The sequence below is a fragment of the Adiantum capillus-veneris genome, chromosome 6 (assembly GCF_014529385.1).
Source record: "Adiantum capillus-veneris isolate H3 chromosome 6, ASM1452938v2, whole genome shotgun sequence".
In the NCBI taxonomy this organism is placed as follows: Eukaryota; Viridiplantae; Streptophyta; class Polypodiopsida; order Polypodiales; family Pteridaceae; genus Adiantum; species Adiantum capillus-veneris.
Window position 1 is genome coordinate 18,015,123 of NC_140936.1, and position 17,982 is coordinate 18,033,104.

Sequence of the window (17,982 nt, forward strand, 5' to 3'; positions counted from 1 at the left end):
AATAACAAAATAAAACCAAAAATCAACTCAACTCAAAAAAGAAAATGAAGTTAACAAAAATTTAAGCTCTATGTACATTGTACACATGTCCCTAGGGGCTCATATATGGATTTTGTCCCCGTACTTCTCTTGTAATGCTATTATGAGGGTATATACTCTAAATTTTGTCAAAAAATGTCACAATCAAATGAAAACATTCAATACAACTCACAAAACACTGCCCTCTAATATTCATATATTAGGTCCTCATTTAGAATGCCTCCCCCCCTCCTATTTGAAGTCCTCCTTGATGACATGGTATCACCAAGGGTATGTGTTGCGCTTGGGAAATCAAAAAATGTGCCTATGCAGGCCTTATAATGTAGCCCTATCATGCATAAACAGTCAATGCATGGAATATATTTATGTTGTGCAAGATGTTGGTATAAGAAATTTGCTTATTGGAATTTTTTGATGAGGATTACTATTCTAAACAATGTGATTTTCATTGAAGCTCCTATGTTGTTTGCTTGATGGAAGGTTGTAGAGTATTTCAAAATGCTTACTTATCTGTTCGACGTTTCTTTGGAATCCAATTTAGCCTTGTGGTTGGTTGTTGATTTGGCATTGTTCCTCAGTGGGTTCTCTTCTAACTGTATTGTAATTGTAGGAGGAATTGGAAGAATTCAAGCGGCGGTGCAGTAACAACAGTGTTATTAGTTTCCTTTGGTACCCACTTCTTTGTGACTATTGGTTGCTGCATTGATGCTGCTCGTTTGGAGGCCCATACTTGTCTCTGCTTTGTTTGTGTTTGAAGAGATTTCTTTGAGATCCACCTTGTCTTTGTGTGAGTCTTCAGCGGTCTTTGCTTCAACTCTTCTACTCTTGGTTGGTGACGAGATTTAGACTTTGGAAGTTGATACTTTGGGAGTTCAGAATTTAACCATTTTGGAATCCAAATGAACTCTTGACCTCTTTGGGCTTGGTTCAACTTCTTTGGAACCCAAATCTAATATGCGAAAGCCTCGGACTTTGTGATTTTCTTCGCCGTTCTTGCATGCTTCCACTGCTTTCTTTTTGGCATTGGATCTTGTGATTTTTCATCAGAGATCTTCGTATTCTTGATCCATACCTGCTTTTGGCCAATCTGGCTCTTTGGTATCCAGATTTGTCAAACTTTTTGGTTTTGACTCTTTGTTCTTTTCTTTTGGCCTTCTTTGGTTGTCACGAAATCTGTTAATGATGGTGATGACCTAAGTACCTAGTAGGGGACGTCATAAGAATCATCGCTATCAATGCTATCCTCAACAAGGTTGCATTCTAGGACTTTCCCTTTGTGGTTTTCCTGGTTATGAAAAGATACTTGTTTGCTCTTGGATTGCTGTTTTGGGATGACTTTGTTATCCACTTGATTAGAGTGTTGGTAGCTCGTTGACATGGATTTTTTCTTCTTGGTTGAGTCTTTTATTTTTGTATAGGAGCCACGTATGAGGGTTCTTGTTGCAGTTGTGTTTCCATTGTGGATTTTGGAATCCACATCTGATGCGCGTTATGCTTGTAGTGATGACATTGGTTCTTGGGTTTTTGATCTGGACAATCATAAAACCGCACATTAGTTAAAGTTTTTTGCTTATCACCTGTTGGGTCATTCGGATTTCCACTGTCAATATCTTCTTGAAACTCCAAGTGTTCTACAGAGTCGTAGAACTTGTCTGCTTCTTTTTCTTTGTTTTCCTGGATTACACTCATTGCAAAGTAAGGAACGGTATCAAAGCCATCTTTATCACAAAACTTCATTGTTGGACTTTCTTGAATAGCATAGACATTGAGAGTAGCTAAGATGTGTTCCCATCCATGTGGCTCTAATTCTTCCTTAGGAAAGGGTTCTGGGATATAATACTCATCTTCAATTGTCTTTTTAGGATGCCTTCCTCTCGTGTTAAGCTTTCGCATTCTGAAGCTCCACAGTTCTTTAGGCTTACCCAACCATGCTGGAAGTTCTGATCCTTCTATAGTAGCGGAATCAAACTCCTCCATAGGTGTTCTCATCACATCCTTGTAACTATGGTCCTTCATATTTATCCTTGTGGTGGTTTTATATTTCTCAAGTAGATATGGTCATATCCCAAGTCTTGGACCATTTTCAGTTGTCTCATGAATGGTCTTCCTAGAATAATATCATAATTGTTCTTCTTTCCAAAGTCAACAATAGCAAAGGTTTGCTCATATTCAATGCCACAAGAAGTAACAACTGCTTTTCCTAGCAGTCCTATGGGCCTTTCCATGTTTTTGTTTGCAAGTTGCAGTTTCATCCTTGTAGCCCTCACTCTTGGCTTTCCTCATTTTTTCTAGATCTCTTTTGTTGTGATGGAAAAACTGGCTCCATTGTCAAGGATTGCCATGGTTTTTATACCATTAAATTCCACAGGAAGAGTGGTGTTTCCATTTTCTCCATCATAGTACTCTCCTACCTTGTTTAAAGGCATTGGCCTAGTGTTTAGCTAAGGCATTTCCAGCTCTTTGATCCCTTTCTCGAATTGAGTCATTGGTTTTTTAACACCAAATTTCTCTAGACATTTTTCCATAGTAGCCCACATGTTTGGTCGTATTCTGAGAAATTTGGCTAACATTATCATACATGTGACTGGGGTAGATAGAATATCTATTAGCCCTTTTGAATCGATGACCTTGCTGGGAGACAGTCTCTGTGATGGGACTGCAACAACATCTGACTTGGACTCGTACTCTCCCATATAGGATGGTAGTGTTCTTAGCAAATGGGGTTGACTGTCCATAGACTGTACAGATCCTTTGTCTCCCCAATACTTCAACTTCTAGGTTCATTTGAAATCAAATCTCAATTTTCTCTATTGGTGGAAGACACTCTTCTTCCATCACCACTTTGGTTTACTCGTTTGCTTAGCCCACTTGCTTCATTGGCCTCTTTGACTTGTTTCCACAATTCGTCAAGACCATCTATCTCTTTACAACTCTCAGGTATAGCTATGTGAAATCCCTCGGAAGTGTTATCCGTGGTATTCAACACTATCCTTGGCTCTAATGCGGGGTCCTTGAGCTTTTGTCCATGCTCGTGACTAGAATCAAGCTCTTTTCATTCCTGGTTTGGTGGGATTACTGGTGTAGGGGATCACACCCTTGGGTTTTCTATCTGGTGGTTCTAGTAAATCTTGAGCTTTTTGAATCATCCTCTTGCACATTTCAAGCCTGTCCTTTTCTAATTCCGCGTATGGCTATGTCATCCATCTCTGTTCTTGGGTTTGGTTGCTTTTGAGCCGTGTTTCATGGTCTTTTAGGAGGTCGTCTAAATGCTCATTAACCTTATCTACCAACAGTGATCCTCCCAAACTAGCACTTCTTGATTTCTCATATGTGGATGGTTCTTCTGGAAGTTGATACATCTGCATGAGAGAAGGTTAAACCCTCTCCTCATGTTGTCTTATCTTGTCTTCAGCTTTGGATAAGCTTCTCAATTAGGGATTTTTGCTCACGTTCCTTACGTGCTTTCATCCTAGCCTTTCAAGCTTTCCAACTGTTTTGTTTGCTCTTGGTTTTTTAACTAGTTGCATGGTCTTTGGCTCACCCATCTCTAGACTCATGTCAGTTTTTTTTTCTCTGTCTCTCAGTTCTCAACAGCTTGTGCTCTTGTAACTACTTGAATTGGTACAACGTTTTCATGTTCGGAGCTACTAGGTAACTGAACAATTCCTGAGACATTTGTTGTGATCTTTCTGAATTGGTTTTGGGTGTTTGGGATAGTTGGGGATCAAGTGAGTGATTCCACAGTCAAGACAATAGGCATTTAGTTGAGTGATCTCCGTTCGAGGACATTGTTTGACCACCTTGGTGCAACCAAAGTTGGTCTATAAAGGGAAGTGCTCTATGGTGAGCTATGGGTGCTAGCACGCGCATGGCAAAGGGCTAAAGCAGGAATGAAGACCTTGGGAGAGCATGTCATGGCAAAAGTGTATGTATAATGCGTTTTTTTAGGCCAAAAAGGGCCCAAAATGGTCCAGTGGGGGTGACACGTAAAGGTGCCCGAGATGCTGATTTGACACTCCAAAATATGGTCTTCAAGATGCTCTGCAAGTTGGTCCAGACGGCTCCTCAAACGGAGGTCCGGAGTAAAAGTTATGATTGTCCGAAGATGGGATGCTTGGCAGATACGCGACGCGTAGGGCAATTATAGGCAGGTGGCCAAAAATGGGATCAATGGGTACGATTGTAAAGCTTAAGCTGTGAAGAATGCCGGTATTTTTGGTTCGCCATTCGAAGCTCAGATGTGCAAGTTATGGCCTCTGGAATATTTACAGGGGGTCGGGTATGTGCTCATCGGGCCGCATTGGTAGACGTGCTGATATGAGTTTTTTGAACTCGTTGGGGTTCTGAAAAATCACATCCAAGGTGAGGAGTCAATCAAAATTTGCGGTTCATTGATCGGAGTCGTAGGCACCAAGGTACGCCAAGTTCATATCGACAGACAATCATGGCAGCAAGGGTTCGGATGGTTTTTCCCGTTTTGGGATGTGGTACCCGAGGCCATGATGACTTTAGATGGTGGAAAAATGCCAGGATTTTGGAGTCGGCAAAGTGGATCTCCCATGTGGCATGACCAAAGAGCTTATTGGATGAACCCGAGCACGTGAAGCACCGGCACCATGGAAAATAAGTACAAACAAATCCTTGGCTATAAGTGCAAAGGGAAAGGGTAAAGAAGAAAGAAGAAGGGGAGCGATGTTTTTTCGAGCAGGTTGGGAGTTTTTCGTTGGGCAAGGGAGGAGAATTGAGAAAAAGAAAGGGGAGAGACTTTTGTGCGTAGGGCAATCAAAATTGGCACGCCATGGTGAAGCCTCGTCCGTGAAGTGGCTCAGAAGGACACGTGCTCTGCAAAAGAAGAAACCAGTGAGGGTTGCCAGGAGGAAAAGTTGGTGCCGCAATGAAGCCAGAGGTCAATTTTTCCCGTTGAGGTGTGTGCCTATGGATTTGGTTTGTTGAGGGAGGTGCCTCTCTGTATAAAGCGGTGATGGCCAAGGTACGACCTTGAGCAAGCCATCTGAGTTTTGTACATGGTGTGTAAAGAAGCTGTCATTGTCTATTTTTGGCTTCGTCTCTCCCCCTTCCCCCCCTTTATTCTTTGCTTGTCTCTAGGGTGTGCTACATCATAAATCCTAATAGTTTGACAAATATCGTGTAGCAAAACGGAGCTAGTTCGCGGATTTTGATAAATCGGTGGCCCAATTTATATTCCTCCGTATGTATCAAATAGACTTCTTTTTTCTGCGAAGTTCGTTCATCAGGGGTAGATTCTTTTCAAATAAATGTCAAATTAAAACTCCCGTCGTGACTCCCAAAACTAGAAGAAGAGTAGAAGCAAAAATCCAAATTGATTTGGAAAGATTCATTGTAATTTCTAACTCGTCAAAAAGATGAATTAGTTTATTTCTGCAAAATTTGGTACTATTTATCATTCTAACGATCAACCTCTCCCATGATGATGTCTAGTTCTTTCTATGACACCCCTTAATTAAAATCCGAAGAATTTGTTTAGATGATGAAAGGGTGATGGCAGAAAAGTAAAATAGGTAAATAATTTCCCACGCGCTAACAAGTGAGGACTTAATAAATTTGCCTCCTCTTCTCTTAATTCATCACATTTATTTAAGATCTATCTATCCAACAGGGGATATATGCTAGTTTTTCAATCCAGATTTCGAAAGTTTATTAAACTACCAGTACTTATAGTCTTGAAAAATATCGGACGTATTTTACTCCGTCAAAATTCCGAATGGAATAAGGACTGGACGGGATGGAAGAAAGAAATTCATATCAATTGTAGTACCCAATTTCGTTGTTATAATACATTGTAGAGGGTACTAGCACTTGTTTGTTAGATGCTTTCATCATCTACATGTATCTCATGTCTATAGGCATTCTAGCACCTGGCTGTAGAGGTTGTTTTCCTAAGACAAGCTGTGGTCTTGAAACTCCTACTGGTCCTGGTGCATTCTCCATAGCATATGTAGGTGGAGTAGGTGCTACTGGAAAAGGCTGTACATACCTCTCCTTAGCATGTTCCATGCCATAGTAACACTCTTCTCTCGTATGGTTTGTCCATTTTCTCTCAATTTCGCACCATAGAGGTTCTTGGAGGTCATATTTGACTAAAGGAGCAAGTATTTGAGATAATCCTTCTATAAGCTTCATTTGCTCACTAGATAACTCTGGCTTTAATGTGGACTAGATTCTTGGTGAATCACTCCTCCGAGAAGATGTGTCACTCTCACTCTCAGTATCATGTCTTCTCAAGGTTCTGCTATAGGGGGTGGTGATGGTACATATGGTCCTGTTGTGGCCGGAATTCCACCTCTTTAAATGTCATACTCTATGGTTGCATCTAGGTACAACCATGTTCCATTAGGTAGATTCACTTGAGGAGGCATGTCTGCCATCTTTGTGATCATTTCATCTCTCGTTATCACTCTAGAAGGGAATCCAGGTGGCTCCCTTTTTGGAATTATCATGTTTGGTGGAGGTATATGAGGTCCTTCATTGACCAAATGTCCACCTCTTTCTCGTGCATTGTGTGGGTTTGCGTCAAAATGTGGATAGATTGGCATTTTAGCACTTCTAGCTTGGCTTGCCATACCTCTGGTCATATCTACAAAAGGATTGGTAGATTGGATTTCATTCCTGATGATCTTAGCTTTCTTAATGTCAGGCCCATTCAATCTCTCAAGAAAGTCCTTAATAAGCACCTTTGGTCCTTTGCTAGGTCTCTCAGAAGTCAAGAGTTTGTGACTCTTTGGTCTATAGAAACTAGTTCTGGGTACCCTAAAAGTTTGGATTTAGGAAACATAGCAGTCTAGGTGTGTGCTATTGCCTGCAAGATTTCTTCCTAGCTATACCTGACTCAATTTGGAGTTGTCTATCAAAAGTTAGAGCAATTTTGGTGAACTGCACTTGAAACAACACTCAAAACAATTTTAGGATCAAGGATTTTTGCTTGTATCTTGACCAAATGTGACCGAAATTTTTTGAAACTTGGTCACTAGGCTTACTTTACAGTCCTTAACACTTCTAGGAGCTTACGGTGAGTTTTCACCTCCAAAATAGGGCTAGAGACATTATACATGTATAAAGTCTCTTTGCTCAGAATGAAGAATTTTTTGCAGATTTGTGCTTGGAATGGTGTGCTTATACACCCTATATAGTCAAGATTTCAAAAAATGTTCAAAATCATCCAAAACACTTCATACGCGTATAAATTTTTTGTGTCAAAATGAAATGATTTTTGTTCGAGTGATTCCTTATCACTTAAGCAACTCTCAGCGAGTTTTAGAATTCAATTTGGATATTTTTTGAGCAAGTTAAGACCAATACAAGCCTGAATTTACAGTTTTTTGTCTTTTGCTCTGCAAGCCCAAATGAGCTCCAAATCCCATTAAATTTTTGCTAGGGATTTCTTTTATGCTCTAGGACATTGAGGTATACACAAATGTCAGTTTTGACCCAAATCTGGCCTATGAGACTTCATACGCGTATAAAGTCTACTGGCTCAGATTTCACTTAGATTTCTACCTAAGGTACTCCTTGATGCATACAACAAGAATATGTGAGCACAATAAATTTTAGATGTTAAAATTGCTCAAAATCACCTCCTTTTCACCTTTTCAATATTGTATCTGCAAAATTCTCTTTAAATGCAAAAGTATGTGTCCAAATGAGTTGAAATTTTGCAAGCAAGCTTAACACATCATTTCCAAACCCCCTATGTGGTCAAAAGTGAAATTTGACTCTCAGATCTCGCCTTGGACTTCATACGTGTATAAAATCTACGTGCTCAAAATTGGCCCAAATTTGATGAGTAAGCTTGTTTTGTGGTGCTTAACACCCTGGTATGCTCAGATTTCAATTTTGGTCTCTGAAAGTGCCTATTAGTCTTCATACCCAATTGAAATCTAACTAGTTATAATGAAGTGAATTTCACTCCAGAGGTTCCTCTCTACACTAGCAACTCACAACAAGTTTCAAAATTGAATTTTGACAATGTTTGAGTAAGTTATGGCCAATATAGGCATTCACTTGTTCAAATGCATCTTTTGGTCTTTGCAAGCCTAAAAGTGATCCAAATTTGATGAAATTTGTCCTAGATGCTTCCTAAAAGCCTAAAAGTGATCCAAATTTGATGAAATTTGTCCTAGATGCTTCCTAAATGTTGTAGATCACAAGAGTACACTCAGATGTAACTTTTGACCCCATATATGGCCTCTAACACTTCATACGTGTATGATGTCTTTTGCTCAGATTTTAGTTTTGTCTCTACCACAGGTGCTCCTTAGTGTAGAACAAGAATACGTGCTCACAAAAAAATTTGGATGTCAAAATTGCACAAAATCATCAGTTTTACAAGGAAATCCCTTGACCGAGTAAAATCCCCTTAACTCTCAGTCTATATGTCCAAATGACATGAGATTTGGTGGGTGTGATCAACACAACATGCAGAAGATGGGTATAATGTCAAAAGTTCAAAATTTTGCCAGAATCACCCTTGAAACTTGATACGCGTATAATGTCTGCTGATGAATTTTTGGACAGTTTTCATTTACAAGCATCTCCAAGTGTCCAACACTGGTTTTCAAACACTCTTGCCAATTTTCATGCAAAAATGTTCTCAAAATCACAAGTTTCTCTTTTTTCTCGTTTTTGACACTCCGTATTTTTTCTGTTGGGTGTCAAGAGTTGGTCAAAACTCTAGTTTCAAGGTGTACTTTGGGTAAAACCCCCTTCTAAACACTCTGATGCAGTCAGATTTTCAAAATTTTGTTTCAGGATGGTGATGGAAACTTCATACGCATATAAAGTCTACTATCTCAGATTTCAGATTTGTCTCTATTCTAAGTTCCCCTTATCATTAGCAACATGTACATGTGTTTACAACAAAATTTTAAAGCTCAAAAGGTCTCACAAACATAAGTTTTTTCTTTTTCAGTCACAACCACTCTATTTTTTAGCTTTTGGTCCCCAAATCTATGCCAAAACTCCCCATTCAAGGTGTTACTAGGCATAATGACCCTTGTGAACACATTATTGCAGTCAAATTTTTGAAATTGGGTCTCCAGATGCCCCCTTGAGACTTTATATGTGTATAAAGTCCAAGTTTACAAAATTACAGTTTTTCAGCACAAAAGCCTTGCAAATGCCCTCTTATATGCTCAGCACCAATCAGTTATGCAAAAATATCAATGGAACCCTTTTTATTGCATTTTTTCTCTCAAAAGCAGATTTTTTAGTGATTTTAAATTCAAACAAGTGCTTTAGCAAATAATTCAATGATGAATAGCTCTAGATCAGAATCAAATCACTTACCTAAAGCTGCTCCTACAAATCATATGGGGTTTTGCATCTATGAGTAGAAAAACGCTTCAATGCCACACACGGACTAGCAAATGCTTTTATCACCTCACAAATCACTCGACCACCAACAACTACTCTAATCTACAAATCCTAACTAAATCTACCTAGTTGCAGACCCTCGACAAGACACACGCTTCCTGGCTATCCACTTGATCTTGGAATAACCTCTTCCGGATCCACTTAAGAAAAATGCTTTCTTTAGCCGAAACTAAAGCAAGCAACCATCACACAAGTGTTAGTATGAATACCTACATAAGTACTTGTATCCCCGGCAGTGGCGCCAATGTTGCGGGAGCGAATCACACCACCTATAAAGTGCATGCAACACAACCTAGATCAACATAATGTCAATCCAGGACGCAGATGACACGATAGGCACACGGAAGAGATCTCTTTAGCTTGTCAGGCTGAGACCATCTTACACATACAACACTTTGGAATGCCAACTAAACCACAATCTAGAGTCTAACTGCTCTCAACTACACCACCTAGCCACATACACACAAACGGAAGGAAACCCGTCAAATCATACCAGAATTGCATGAAACTTAAGGAGCACCATACCCTCACTAGGATACACCTGTCCCTAAGATTTTACACTCAAAATCCTAGCTCTAAACCCATATGCAAAAAACGTGTATAAAGACAGGGCAGAATTTTGAAAGTGCCCGAAACTGAAATCTATGAGTACCTATGTGTAGCTTATGTCGCCACAATTCTAATGACTACTTGCACGCAGAAAACAGACATTGTTTGATACTTACAATTGCAAATAGCTCGTAGATGCACGAGCGCATATGCTCCGTTCCGCGAGGAATGATTGGCGTTGTCGCGTAGCTCTTGCCGAGGTGATGAGCGAGCGAGGAGTAGCACCAGGATGAAGCTCACGCTCTCTCTCTTCCTCTCTCACACGCAGTTGACGGTAGCTTAAAACTATTGATTATGATAAAAGCTGTGTGTGTACAAAAATGACCTAGGTACCTTATATACTAAGGTCACCTTAAGTTAACCTAAAACAGAGTTTGAGGGGTCAAATGGCTTGGTATTTACAATCTGGAAGTGCCATTGCACCGCGGCTTCTGTAACTAGACTACCTACTTATTACAAATGATGTTTATGACCATAATTTGCAACATTCCATAACTTTCAGAGAATAACTCTTTGGTGCGAACATTGAGTTATGTCATGTTGTTGACCTAGCCATCAATAATAATCATCCTTCAAGGTGAATGATTCCTCTTTCTTCCCCAAAGCAAGGGCTGACATTATGTCTCTATAGTCAGGGTCAGTGGCATACTCATCTATCATAGAAGATAGATCATTGTGAGTAGCTATAGACACCACATTGAATTTTGGTCGTCGTGAAAGTGCATCAACCACTTGATTGTGCTTACCAACAATGTGAGCAATATGGAAATTAAATTGCAAAAGAAAATTTACCCACCTCATTTGTTTGTCAGAAAGCTTGGTTTGCGTCATGAAGTACTTGAGACTTTGGTGGCCGGTTCATAGAATAAATGGAGTCTCCAAAAAATAATACATCCATGTGTCTAGGGCATGTAGAATAGCTAAACTCTCTGTCTCATAAATGCCTAAGACACGTTCATTTGTATTGAGCCTTTGGCTCTTATGCTATGACATGCCCTTCTTGAAGCAAAACTGCTCCAAGGCAATCACCACAAGCATCACACTGGACCTCAAATGGATTTGAGAGAATCTGAAAGCATGAGGATTGGTTGTGAGTTAAGCTTCTCTTTGAGCTTGTCAAAAGCATTTTGCTCCTTAGCAGTCCATAAATACTTAAATAAAGTCATGTAGTGGTCCTGCTATTTGAGAAAATTTTGCTATGAAGCATCTATAGCATGCACACATACCAATAAAGCTTCTTAGCTCATGTAGATTCCTTTGATTAGGCCATGCTTTTACTACCTCTAACTTCGATGGATCCATATGGATACCATCTTGAGAGATAAAGTGACCTAGGTATTGAATCTTTTGAAGGAAAATTTTTCTTTTCTTTTGGTTGAGAAAAAGCTTGTTCTCCCTTAGTGCTTGAAAAATCACTTGGAGATGTTGCTTATGTTCCTCCAAAGACTTGAAGTAGATGATGATATCATCTAAGAATACTCCGGTGAGTTTGTGGTAGGTTCTAAAGATTTTCTTCATTAGACGATTGAACGTAGCTGGTGTATTAGTCAAGCCAAAAGTCATGACTAGATATTCATAAAGACCAAACGTTGTGCGAAACGCGATCTTTAGGATATCTTCATCCACTATCCTTATTTGATGATAGCCACTTTTAAGGTCAATCCTAGTGAAGTAAGTAGACACTTGTAGCTTATCAAATAGATCTTCTATGCGAGGCACGGGAAATCTATTTTTGATAGTGATATGGTTTAGTGCTCGACATTCCACACACATACGTTATGTACCATCTTTCTTTTGCACTAAAAGGACTGTACTTGCCTTATGATCTCCTCTTGTTGAGCTTGAGAAACTTGATAAGGAGGCTTGTTAGGTGGTGAGCTTCTTGGAAGGATCTCAATGCGATGGTCATCATCCCATCGTTCTAGAGGTAAGTCCATAGGGATATCATCGATGAACACATCTTGGAATCCTTTAGAAAATTAGACAAGTCTAACTCTTCTTGATTCATACCATTTACACTTGATGAAATATTAGGATCTTTTAAGGACTCTTTGACAAAAATCATGTACACAGAAACTGAGTTAGTCATTGATTTATCAAAAGCAGGAGGATTTACAAGTGGTATAGTACGACCACACTCACTAGCATCTATATACATGTTCTTTCCCCTGTAGGTGAAATAGATTCTCCTTTCAGGGAACTTCACGTTGGCAGCCATGCGATCAAACCATGGTGCCCCTAGGATAGCATCCTCATGTTGGACAGGAGAGATGAAAAATTATTCTTTATTGACATAGCTTTGGACATGAAGACTGAACTTCCCAATCAAGGGAGTAATGGAGGCTTGTTGTCCCTTGAAAGTTGTGTCAACCATTACAATATCTCCCATCTCGAAAGCTGGAATGCCGAACTTGGTGGCCAACTGTGTTGATATGAAGTTGTGCGTAGAGCCAGGGTCAAACAAGATATATGAAGGCATCATGCTTCCTTCCCTTTCCCCAAGCATAGGAGAGAGATGATCCTTTGCAATGAGCATCCTCTTTTGAATCTTTGATGGTGGAAGCTCTAGGAGTCATGTAAATATACTTACTTAGTGTATGCTTTGGCAATTCAAAACCTTAATTTCTACTCCTCTTAGCCTTTGAAAATTGGCACTTAAGTATCTACACCCACGGCTTGAAGTGGTTAACTATAGAGAGTAGTGGAGTGGGTCTAATATTGCAGAATTGTTGAGGGCTATCTCCTTTTGGACTTCTATGACTCAATAATGGTAAATCCATAGGCAATTCTAAAAAGACCCCATTATTAAGTCCAAATCTCCCGAGGTGTGCACCATATCCCACATAGTGGACTCAACGAAATCGATACTAGATCCCAGTCTCACTTACCCTAATATAATTAACAAAATCAACCATTTATAGGCTACTTAAGGACCTCTCTTCTTAAGCAAGAAAAGAGAAACAAAATGCTCTAATACCAATGTAATGAAAATGGCCTATTAACTTTGAGAGTAGCTGAAATTAGAGAAGTAATTTTATGGAATTACTTTGTGAGCATAGTAGATGAACTTAACTAAATGCTATGTTTATGTTGATACCATCAATTAAGTTCACCGGCTATGCTCACAAAGTAATTTCATATAAGTACTTCTCTAATTTCCTCTCCTCTCAAAGTTAATAGACCATTTCCATTACATATACATCCTCTTGTATGTCCATTTTCATGGTAGGCCAATAGAAGTACATTTCTACTCCTCAAAGAGTAGGTTGAATCCCTCAATGCCCTGCATAAGGAGGAGCATAGGATTCATACATGACTTTCCCACGAAGGGAGTGAGTAACACATAGCATGTTGTCATGGAGAAGATAACCATCCTGCAAGGTAAATGGTTCTTCTTTTTTCCCCAATGCAAGGGCTGACATTATGTGTTTAAAGTCAGGGTTAGCAGCATACTCATTTATCATAGAACATAGATCATTGTGAGTTGCTACATACACTGCATTGACTCTTGGTCATCATGAAAGTGCATCGGCCACTTGATTATGCTTACCAACAATGTGAGCAATATGGAAATTAAATTGAAAAAGAAAGTTTTCCCACCTCTCATTTTTTTGTTAGAAAGCTTGGTTTGCTTCATGAAGTACTTGAGACTTTGGTGGTCGGTTCGCAAAAAAAGGGAGTCCCCAATAGATAGCGCTTCCATGTGTCAAGGGCATGTACAACAGCTAAAAGCTCTTTTTCATATATGTCCAAGATCCGTTCATCAGCATTGAGCCTTCTGCTCTCATATGGTTTACACTCTCTTCTGTGGATGCTCTACTCCTATGCTCCCCAAAGGTACCCAAGTTTCTCAAAACACTACCAAATCTTAAGTTCATATATATGGGCTCACACAACTTAATTGGACAGATACTTCAAACCTAGAACGTTGTCCTCGGCTTTAGATACAATGCTTCACTCGTTGTCTTGCCTTTTTTGCAAAGTTGTAATTTAATGCACACTAGCACTTCATATTGTATGTGATTCCACAATTGTCAATCTCAAGTCACAATATATCTAAAAATTCTTTTTCCCAAGCGCTTGACACATCCAATTTACCTCTATGAAAATTGGCTCTTGCTATGTTAGGCACACCTAAGATGGCTGCACCTTTGTGTAAGGGTAATTTTTTTTAAAATCATAAAGATGGAGTCCCCACATCTTGACAAATATTTTCCAGGTGTCAAAATTTTCTTTCTGGGAGAATTTAATCTTCGACGCGCCTAAGATAAATCTCTGCCAGATTTTGACTTTTTTCACTTTTTTCTTTGCGATTTATTTTCCCACAAATTTTAAGATTTATCCTCACCCTGGTTTCAAGTTTTAGCTTGAGTTTGACTTTCTTTTGTTAATTCTCTCTGAAGTCTACAGTTTTTTCCAATTTTGGTCTCGACCAAGTGTTTTAGTGATCCAAATGTTTCCATAATCAAAGAGAGTAGTCTACTCAAGTTAGGCTACCACCTTGTCAGTTTAGTTTGCCAGTATCAGTCTTTGAAACCCCCTATCTATCTTCGGTGTGCCTAAGATAGATCTGACAATTTTTATGGTTTTCTCAGTGCACCTCAACCCACATACAATCTTGATGGTTTTCTACTTACCCTAGTCCTACTGAACATGAAAAAATAGTACAGAAAGTAAAATGTTCAACCTTGAGTCTGAAATCCCTACTCTCTAGTTAGGTGATTCCCTTACCAACCAGTAGCTCATCTCAAGGACCCTCTAACTGGGCTGTCCTAGTAACTAAATCTTTGAAGGTCCTTACAGAGGATCGCTACTCTCAAGCACCTCTCAACCGTGATAAAGTCAAAAAATGTGTTACATAGCCAAAACTAGAGGAAGTAATGAAAATTTCAATGAATAATTTGGGTTTTCTATAGTCTAGGTTGCCTCATCCCCGGCAACGACGCCAATATGTCGGCCAGCTACCAAGCCTCACCATTTCAAAGCTAGCAATGAAAGAACCACATACATAAAAATTGTCAATCCATGGGATGTAGCTTAACTGACTAGTGCATGAAGGTTACAAGAGATAGATAATCTCTCAAAAAACCCAAGTCTAAGTGGTTTCTACCTAACTTGGTCTCAAATGTGTGTCAGACATCAATAGCTAATTTCTTTACCGCAACTTTATCTGGACAAATTTGTGTATCTACAAGACTTCGAATGCAACAAAACTTATTGCCTAACATGAGCAGAATATCCTCAACACTCTCATGTGCTCAAATGTCATTTTTGACACTCAAACACAATCACGCATAAGATAAACATGCTATTTTAGGTCAGTTGATTTTGGCGTTCAAAGCACTCTATAGCTTCCTCTAGACGACGTGCTCTATCTATTGCTAAGGTCAATACTCGGGTTTGGTGCGTGTATTGTGTGTAGAAAGTGAAATTAGCTCGTAGAAGGGCATGACTAAAAACACACTTTAATCACGCCAACCTTACATTAAATGAAAGAGCTTTCACCTGTGAATGTGTTGGTATGCTCGAAATAGCAATGCAGCTTAGTAGGAGAGAGACACAAAGAGTTTAAGAAATAGTAGACTCACTGTTGAGCCAGCAGAGGATCACACCCGCATTTTTGCTCACACCCATCATTTTGTAACCATTGATTGTAATAAATGTCTTTCCGACATTAATTTTGATTTGAGCCATTCATTAAGTAACTGGACTCAATTGAGTTTCCAGCTTGTAATTCCGACGTAATTTCACCTGCTGATGTAAATAATTAGAGATGTTCTCACCTCCAAGGCTGAGGTATATAAGCCAAAGTTTTGTAACCTAAAGGCAGATTCAATTATTAATCAAAGGGAGTTTTGAGCGCCGTGACTGTGTCTGAGAGAGAGAGAGAGAGTCTTATCTTCTTGCTACGCGAGCTACGGGGCCGCCATTGGAGAAGCGACACCGCCATTGTGTTAGCAACGGTGAGAGCTACGCACAGATACCAAGAGTGCGCGCTATCGGCTTCTACGTGTGGTAAGTTCCTACGAGCTTCGGTGTGAGTTTTCTTCTAACTCATGTGTCGGAATAGAGCGTGCAGCATATCTATAGAACCACAACAAGTAGAGCTACACATTAGTACCATCGGGGTCAAGTTTCGGTCACCTGTATTTTTCGGCCTGTCTTCATACGCGTTTGCTGCACGGAGTGGTTATAGGTTGATTTTGCAGTTCAGGTCTTTAGGGTGTTGTTCTTACCTAGTGTATAGACTTCCCCTTGAGTTTGAGATCGATTCAATGATTCTAGATCCTGTTTCGTATAGCATTCGTTCGTAGTACGGATTTCAGTCACTTGCGTATTTTAGAACTTAGATTTGATTTCCTTAGTAGTGATTGTCATTAGAAGGTCGAGTAGGTGATTTGACACCCACCTAGTTGTTTCCATGCGCCTACGGGTCAAGCTCCGTCCTCGTCTGACAAATTCTGTTGTTGGTTGAGTTCTCGCTATTTAGCTTCCGCTAGCGGCGTAACCGCCTTAACATTTGGCGCCGCTGCCGGGGACGAGAGCCCTAAGTAGGTGACCTTAGACTAATCCTACGAGGTGAGTCGTATAAACTGCTTTGTATACTTTAGTTAGAAAAGATCTAGGAGTGGTGGACTCCGAAGGTCTCTAGAGATACTAGGAAGTGGGGTATTCCTGGGTCTTCCGTGTTGACAGTATTTTTAGTTTAGCTTAGATTAGATTGTTTTTTATGGTGTTTAAGTGGTTGTTGACATAAAAAGCATTTGCTACTCCTTGTGTGGTAGTAAATCTCTTTATATTTTCAATTGCAAAAAATCCATTTTATGATTAGAAGTAGCTTAGGTAGGGCTTGATTTGATCCTGATCTAGAGCTATCGATTGGTGTTCTATTTGCTTGATGTGTTTGATTGCATGTTAGATCACTGAAAAAGTCTCTTTGGTAGTGAAATATGCAATAAACAAAGTTCAGGAAAATTTTCTGTGTAACTGATTGTTGCTGAGCACTTAAAAGAGCTATTGGAAGAGTTCTGTGCTGAAAAACTGGAAATCTGCAACTTTAGACATCATACGCGTATGATGTCTTAGGACCTAAACAGAGACTAAAATTGAAAATTTGACATTGCCAGAGTGTTTAGAAGGGGGGTTTTACCCTAAGAATCAACTTAAAATAAGAGCATTAACACTCAAAGAAACCCAAAAAGACAAGTCGGAGTCCAAGAAACGCAAAGAATAGGAAATTTTGGATTCAGATCTTGTTTTTACATTCAAACCTGACAAAAACACTTGAAACTCAATTATAAACATTGGAGAAGGCTTAAAACCAAAAATAGTCAAAATCTGGGACAAAAGACATCATATGCGTATAATGTCTTTTGGCACTTCCACTGCTTATTTTTGAAATCTGACCTGACAAGAGTGTTACAATCACTGTTAGAGGCATAAATATCAAGTTTGGACCCAAATTGATGAAAAAGACATCATACGCGTATGATGTCTTTGACCTAATTTTGGACATATTCTGATACTTTGCTAACCCAGATCCATTGTAATAGCTGTCTAGAGGTTATATTTCAAGTTTCATCCCATTTGGATCACAATTGACCCAGAAAACAAGTCAAAAGCAGAAAATTGCCAAGAAAAGCCTGAACTAGCCATAACTTGCTCAAACAGAGTTCAAACTGAATTTTGTGAGTGGACAGAGCATAAAGGGGCCACTGATAGTGAGCATAACCAAAATAGTCAAAATCTGTGAAAAAAGACATCATACGCGTATAATGTCTTTTTCAGCATAACAGTAACAAAATTCTCACTTGATGAAACAGAAGTTGTCCAACTGACAAGATTAAACAATTGACCAAGTATCAATCAGTTTGGATCAATTCTGACCACAAAAACTTGGGGAAAACAAATTGCCGAGACGGA